Below are 8,923 nucleotides of genomic sequence, written 5' to 3'. Positions count from 1 at the left end.
AGACTGGTTCCGTTGTTACGTGGTGTTGTATATATTCCCAAGATCTTTTGTGCAAATTGACAGACAAAATAAGCATGCGATAAACCGTAGACCAGCCAGCCTATTACAAACTTTAATTTTCAGTGAAGGCATCTTAATTTGATCTTAAAATTAAAATCTAGTTTTTGCATGCAGATTATAATTTACATTATACATCAGTGAAAAAATGCTACCAGATACTTTTTAACCATAACTTGACCTGTCAGGGTGAACTGATAATTAGCCTTTAAATTTAGTTAGCCATTACAGGATAATTGTACGATACATGCAGTAAAATGAGCTGCTTGTGCGGCTAATTATACGGTAGAGATCTGATTTGCTCAAATTTCTGTACTTTTCTTCGATATCGATATTCTAATAGTCATCTACCTAGTTCCATAGCATGTTATGCTTCAATTAAAAGCAAAAAAAAGAACAAGAAACGACTGCGCGTGAAAGATATTTATTTTTAAACTCATAACGGCTAATTAACTGTCTAAATGCAGACTTTGTTGGCACTGCATGGCCTCAGCTTCATCACAACAAACATGACGGCTGTTACTGTATAAAGCGTGGACTAACTGTCCTGTCACATGCTAATTATCAGTTCTCCCTGAATGTTAACTTACTTCTTCTATAGTCTGGCCCATTTTATAATCTTTCGATTTTTCAGATTTTATGCACAAGCGTGGAAATTCCGTCAAAACATAAACATCGAAGCTCGTTTATACCACTAGGATAAAATATTTTATTCTATTGATGTATGAAAAAAGCATCATAGCCAAAATTTGTAGGATTATTATTACAAAAGCTGTATATGCTTCCCTACTACTTTGTGGCTAGCTTCAGGTTGGTAAAAAACAACAAGTAACAATGGCTAGCCCAAAATGGACTTATACCAAACTAAATGGAAACTTGAGAGAAAAGCACAAAATAGCTATCTGTATGTATATATTGTCATCACTTACTACGTAGCTGGTCTGCTATATACGTCCGTGATAGCCAAAATAATAAAAAACATTTTACTAAGATTTACATAGGTGTGATAGTATAGAAAACGTACGAAGCATTTACAGGGCAAGAAGAGATCTTTTTCAAACCTGAGCTATGCAGCTTTACAATGGCAAATTAAACGTCAATTTTACTAACCGCGTCCGAGGTACGCATATCCTGAATTAAATCCCAGAAGATCAGGATTTTGTTCAAGCTTTCAGTCGAAACTAGAAGCTGTGTGTTCCACAGCTAATTAATCAGATACTTTCTCTAAAAAGCTAAAAAGACAACTAAATCAACAAAAAAGAGAATTTAAGGGATGTCTGCTTACAGCCGAACAACCTTCATCAACCACCTTTCCAACTATGTTAAAAGGGTTGTGTCTAAGTTTTGTGGATACAGTCGCTTGGGAATCATCAAATCTCTCCCACTTGATACAAAACTACATCGGATGAAAAGACGCAAAATTTTGTTGCTAGCACTGTATCATATACAAAAATACACCTGATGGAAAGACAAAGAACTTACATGATGATTCTTTGTAAATGAATACGAAGAAACAAAACAAAAAGTGTTGGAAAAAGATTTAGGGTGAGAAAAATTTATCGCCAAAGAGAAGAACAAGACGCACATCAATAAATTGTACAATAACTGTGTTTTGCGAAGAAGGAATAACTTTAGAAAACAAATTACATTCTTTTTCACCTGTTCTATGTTCTTATTTAGAATTAATATTTTAAATTTATTGTTATGATGCCGGCTTGCTTTTAAAGTTAACCTTTTTATATTTATTGCTTTCTTCTTCACTTTCTATAAATCGCAATAAGCAGATGTCGTCATCGGTTTTAATCCCCACTGACACAAAAATTCATTGCCCTAAAAAAAGAAAGAGATAAAAGATCATCGCCATAGGGGAAACTAAGCTTTAAAGAGTTTTTTTGTGAAATACTTTACTTGTGGATCGACTAAAAGAAGACGGTATTTCTAAGATTCAAGACTCATTTCCTATTTAGCTGGCGAGTATATTCGCGGATAAAAGCACCTTTCTGACTGTTGACTCGAAAGACCCAAAAGTGGCATCTGCTAACGATTGCTCAGCAATAAATACCGACGGAAAAGCATTCTAAATAATTACAAAATGGTTGCTAGGGCATTGCTGCAGGGTATTATTTCTTTGGCCATCTCAACCGAAGTTTCTCATACACGCTACTTGCCAACACAGTCCTTAGGAAAATTTGATGGAAATTTTAGAAGTCAATTATTACAAAAAATTCCCTATTTTTTCAGGGAGAACAACCTAATTTTTCAACCTGTGGCTGGCAAGTTACTCTTTTTTTCTCAAATTAGCGGACACAATCATTTGCCTAATTGGTATCCCCCCTTTTTAGTAACTTACAGGGCTGCGTCACGGGCAGCATAACGGCGGAGAAGCAGTGCGAAAGTAAACAGCCCGCTTTGCGTTTTTTTAATTCTTTTTTATGACTTGTGTGTTTTTGTTTTCATTTTGAATAATATTTTTCAGAAATGCATTCTACAACTCCAATATCAACCTGGTGATTCGATCCTTGTAGTAAGGAAATTTTAAGTTGCCCTTTATTTCTTTGTTTTGTGTTGCTTTCATTCGTGTGATATGGCTGGTGGTATGCAATCAATGATGACAAATGCACAAATCAATTTTTCAACACATAAGGGTGAAGATATTTTTATTGTTTTCATGATTGTTATCACCAATTTTTAATAATTATTTAACCCAGAGGAGAGTACACTTAATTTTTTTAAAAGTATTGTGTTCTGACAACCGGCTGCTGGGAGGAAACAATACACAAGTTCACAGTTATAGCAAACCTTTTTTCTTTTATTGAGAATTGAAAAAAGGAAGTAAACTGGAAAGCTGTAACATGAAGAAAAGTGAAGTATATATATTTTTTGTGAAGTATTTTAAAAAGAAAAGCTACTGTTCCGACCGATATTGTCCGGTCGACCCATGTTGCCCGAAAAACGGCAACAACCCATATTAGCCAGAACCCAGATAAAGTAAATATATACATTTTTATCTCTTGATTAATTTTCAGAAAATATATCCTGTGTCAGTGCGAACTGTTGGACCCTGAATAAGACCATTTAATGAAATTTAGAAGGTGGCGCAAATCTCATCCTCATCTAAACCTTTTCAGACAAAATGGGCACACAAGTATCTCCTACCCATATAGTCCTAAGCCTTTTAGGACAACATGGGGTGACATATAGCCTCTACCCATATTGTCCTAAACTTTTTCGGACAACATTGGCAGGCATATAGCCTTTACCCATATTTATATGTCATATGTTTAGGACAAACCTTCTAGCTCAACATGGGCAGGCACAAATCCAATAAAAAACACAAAACAGTGCAAGTTTTTGAATGAATAAAATGCAGGTATATATTATTAATTGTTGAATTTAAAATTGGCTTCAAATAAAGCTTAAAATGCAGTCCAATGAAATTAACCAATACTAAACGTTGTAAAAAGATTATGCCTTTGTTTAGCAATTCCTACTTGGTATTTAAGCCCCATGTCAAAAAATAAATTGTGTTCTATATCTTTTCTTTGCTGGACAAAACATAATATGTACTTACAAAAACATCTCTATAATAGCCATCAAACAATCAAAATGATTCAGACAGGATTTGAACCTGGATTTCCCTGTTAACAGGGCATCCTACCAATTGGATGACTGAATCGTAAGTCAAAATTATCAGACATACAAACTAAACTTACATTTTTTGTGATTACTTCGTGGAAAATAACTCTGAAAAGATTTTTTGTTTATTATATATACAAAATCTTTTGGTGATCACCCCTGAGTGTGTACTTACTTTATGGATGGTCCCTCCTCTATACCAGTCAGGGAAAACTTGATTTAATTGTAGATAAAACCTGTTGTGGGGAATTTCTGTCACGGGGGATCGATAACGGGGATTTCACTGATCAGGTAAATCATTTATTCTGTAAATTACGATTGGTAAAAAGTTATTTGACAAAATGGGGAGTTCACTTCGACGAGCCAACATTCCTTCGAGTGAAATATGGAAACGGTAACAGTTCGTTAAAGCTACATTTTTGATACTTTTTGTGACAGAAGATCGGTTTTTCCAACGTAATAAATAAAGGTCGGTTTTCAGGTCGACATTGCCGAGTACCGACCTAGATGCACAGGGCTGTTTGTTATCTTCCATCCAAAGCAAGTGTTCTTGAAACTGCAGTCGGTTCTAGTTCTTTACATTTCTAATTGAATCAGGACAAAAACGAAGAATATAATGTTGAAATTTGATCTTTTAAAGACACACAACATATCCATTAAGTCATATCTTAAAATTATATGCAGGCAGTTAATCTCTACAATAATAAAAGTATTTCTTCTGTCTGTTTATAATAGTAGTTTATATTTCTGTGATTCTGCAATTTTTGTTAGAAACCCTGGGGTTGTTAAATTTAAAACCAAGTAATATTCAACATCCAAGGCGCAATGATGCACAAAATAGTGTACAGCAAAACATGAGGATCGTGGATTCTTGGAAGAATCCAAGGCTAACAATTAGTATTTTACATAAGATTACAGAAGTCCTTTTATTGCCCCTAAACTTGGAGGCCAGATGGGCAACTAATGAACCACATGGGATTCAAATCCCCAAACTGGGTTACCCAATCTGTTTCAGAATGGATGGGTTAAAAAATGTCATAAAAACCTTTAAAAACTTAAATGGAACTCGAGGTATAAAATGATGTTGGAATTATATTATTGAGCTTAAAAAGTTGGTTAACAATTTTTTTTTTAATTTTCGAAAGATCTTTTTGTTCTCAAGATATTCAGGTTTAAAAAATTTTAGATTTAATTATGCTGCATAGATTATGATGTCCTATTTAAGTAATATCAATTAATTTTCTTCATCACTAATTTTAGACCTGTTAAGGGATGTTAAGTAATGTAAATATTTTGCCAAAATGGCACTTTTTTGCTCGTCCTAGGTCTCTTAATTTTTTGCTGACGATAAATAACATGTTCTAAACCATTTGCAAAAGTACATTATTTTGACCAGTATCTCAAAATCTGCACAGTCTTCGTCTTCCCTGTCTTTTTATTTAAATTTTATTTCTGCAATTATTATATAGCCTGAATTAAGGTAATTACTCCAAAGGTCAACAATCCATTACATATCTTTGTTTTTAATTTCTTTAATTAGTCAATCAAATATATCTTATTTTTCAGTATTTTCCCAATGGCTTTAAAAATTTTTTTTAATTGTACACATCTTTTTATGTACCACGAGCGTGTCATGAATATGATATTTCTTCAAAACCTTGTAGGTGCGACGTGTGTATTCCGTTACTTCCTATTACCTTACTGTGCAATATCAGTAGTAATTAAAACAAAGGATAAATTCTGATTAAAATTAATTATTATCATTGCTTGGAAAATCTGACCAAACCATGTTGTCATAGCTGGTAAAAACAAGGACGAGCCAGTAGGCTAATTAGGCAACATTGTTGTATTTTCAGTCTCTTGAAAATGCTAAATGCACACATTACTATAATATATTTATTTTTATCGAATTTTGATGGTTGTAGCAACCCTCCTCTCCTGTCTAGAAGAAACTGGTAAGTGAGTGGTAAGCATTTTGTTAATGATCTTATCGGACTTCATTAAATATATATGCAATCATTTATTCTTTATGTCAATAAGAATGTGCATATTTGTAATTTTTCATTCTACATTTTGCACATTTCATGAATTCTCATTTAGAAACTTCAATTCCGCAATCTTTTACTACTAACAATATCTTTCATTAAGGTGAAGAATCTGTACCGTTCTCCAAAGCATAATTTTTGACACACACTCCTTCTTTCTGCATTATAGCTTTTCTAATTTTGTGCTACTTATTCCAGGACATTAATGACGCACAAAATTAATAATAACGAAATTAACGCGAAAGATCGTATAACAACTTATAAAAAAGAATTTAATGACTTACAAAAAACATTAAAAAGCGTAAATCAGGAGATATATTTATCTTTAATTTGAGAACAGGTTCATTGACAACCAGTTTCTCTTATTTTCTTCAAAAAATCTGCCATATCAGATTTCCCAGAACTTGACTTAATAGATTTGGTGAGTGAACTATATCAGGACAATACTAATTTTTCAGCGTCAATCTAAATTAGAAGGAGAGCAAATTATGCATGTATGTAAGCTGTGCATTGAAGGGTTTTAAATTAACTAATTATTTTCTTTGCTACCTTGATATTTACGTCATACTTTAATAAGTGGCATTTAATTAACACAATTTTGAAAATTTCCGTCAATTTTGTACCCTGTCAATTTCCTGGAATAAGATAATTTTTAGATTTTTGTACATGCAAGTTTCGAATGCAAGAGACTTATAATAAGTCTCAAGTAGATATGATATATGAATAAAGTCTCACGTTTATATGCGCTAATAGATAGAGAAAGGGGGAGACCAAAGAGTACTTGAGCAAACAAAGGAAGATAGATGTTAAATTTAAGCAAACATTTCTTATAATGCTCACCATCTGTTTGTAAGTGGTAAGAGGAGAATTTCCATGAATTGCTGGGACGCTATTTATGGTGTTTATTTCTTTACATAATTCTGTTGTATGGAATGTATGTTATTAATTCTTTTTCTTCCTTAGAATTTAAATGTATACTTAAAATGATGGATGAAGATGAAGACGTAATTTTAAGCCATTCACCACTTGATAAATACTTGCAAGAAGTAACAGATTTTGATTTTTCTAAATTTCACTTGGAAAATGATCTTTGCTCAGTTCAAGAAGAGTTAAGTAATAATTCTAAAGATAGTTCATATTTGCCATTAAGACTTAAGGAAAAGCTCTTGCAAAAGCAGTTGCATTGCAAAGAATTACTTCAATGTTGCCATTTGCTGTTAAATGTTTCTGGATTAACAGAAGAGGATGAAAGTTTGTTGATGGAGTTAAAAGAAGAGTTGAAAAAGGATCTTTGTAGTTCCGAGCATACATCAAAAAGCAATAATAAAAGTTTCTATTTAGACACCACATGGATATTTTTAGGACTTCTTATTGCAATTTTTACCATTGCCACTGCTTATCTGAGTAGATCTGGACGTTATGAGGATCTGTTTGCAATATTTATGGTTTGTGTAATCATTGTACTTACTACATGGTACTACGTGAAAGACATCAAAAATTTACCAAACAAAATAAAAACTAGAGTTGAAAGGTTTGAAAAAGACGTAAATTTTTACAATAAGCTTCTGGATAAAATTGTTGTGCATTTAAAAGAGGTCGAAGTTATCAACCAAGGTTATGGTGCTTTTAAATCTTCCATATTGTTTACCAAAAGTAAAGGTAAAACTTGTGCAAAACTTCGCACTTGTACTGTAGATAGTCTGGTGTCTTTGTTTACGCAGATTCGGTCATACCAAAGAATAATACTGCAGCAGCCAGACTGCGATTTTCCCTTCGACTACAAGGAAGAATACCTTGCTACGATGCCATTAGATGCATTCTCTGAATTGCTTTATCCCATTGTAGACAACAATCATATAGATTCGGCTCTTGTTCCAATTGATAGAATAAAAACGTTAATATGTTTGTTTCGAGCGCAGCTCAGTGAATTCATTTACAGAGTTATTGTGAGCTTTTATATTGCATATCGTCGATCGAAATCCATTGATTTAAATGTTGCTTATGAGTTGGTATATTCCATGGAAGATATAAATAAAAATTTATCGGAAACCATGAATGTTTTGGATGCAATTTTCAAAATGTCTTTAAAAGCTGTTTATCAACGAAAAATATGTCAGACCCATGCTACACAACAGAAGCACACTGTCAACACTTTGTTGCATTCTTCCCAAGTTCATCTTCATTCTGCTCAGTCTCGAATTGATGAAATAAAGCAGGTCTGCGAGAACAAACCTACACAAGAAAATGTTGAACGATTAGAGCTGATAAAAAGTTTAATAATCCAATATAATATAGCACTGGATAATTCAAAATCATGTGTTGAAGATGTGTTGGAATCTTTTTTACCTAAGCAGGATAAGATGAAGCCAGAAACAAACTTCAATGAAATCGGTGCAACACACACCGATCAAGTGAATTACGTGATGTTTGAGAAACGAGCAGAAGATGGTGATGTCTTGCTGGAAGGCGAGAGCGAGCATGCCAATGTAACAATCAAAAATGACGACGCAAACATTGTAGATGTTGAAAAGATATCGAAGGAACATCGTCAAAGCAGAAGATTGATGAAAGAGTTGAGATCCATCTTGGCTGTTAAAGAGTCTCCCATTGGGTTGGTATCGTTTCCGCTGTGCAAAATAGCAAGTGAAGAATTACAAACAGACTCTGACGATGAATACACGTGTGGCAAAGATGTTGAAAAGATGTATCTTAATGAACAAAAATCAATAAAGCGGCATTATGATTATTTGCCTGATAATGATGCTGATGATAGTGACGAAAATCATACTTTTCAGCAAGATGTGATTAGGATAGGTCTGCCCGTACAATTTTTGAATCTTTCTTCTCGACATGATATAGTGGAAGAGACGTACGGTAGCACTGATGATGAAAATGAAAACGCAGAACAACAGATGGAGCAACGAATGGAAAAAGTTGGAATCGAATCAGAAATATAATACAATTATGCGTAATATTAAATCAAAAATGTCTGCCCTTTTATTTATGCGAGCCTAACCACAACCTGTAACCTATGACAACGTATAATCATTGAAAGATTCCTTTTTTAAACCCACAAGCATATCTTTAGCGGCCTGTTTATTCTTCCTTCCTTTTAACTTATGACGAAAATTGAGAATCTGTAAAAAACCTTAAGCAAAGGTTAACTTATTTATTTTGATTCTATT

This window comes from Hydractinia symbiolongicarpus, chromosome 9 (assembly GCF_029227915.1).
Source record: "Hydractinia symbiolongicarpus strain clone_291-10 chromosome 9, HSymV2.1, whole genome shotgun sequence".
NCBI lineage: Eukaryota > Metazoa > Cnidaria > Hydrozoa > Anthoathecata > Hydractiniidae > Hydractinia > Hydractinia symbiolongicarpus.
The sequence above is the reverse complement of the archived record's forward strand: the minus strand, read 5'-3'. Positions refer to the sequence as shown.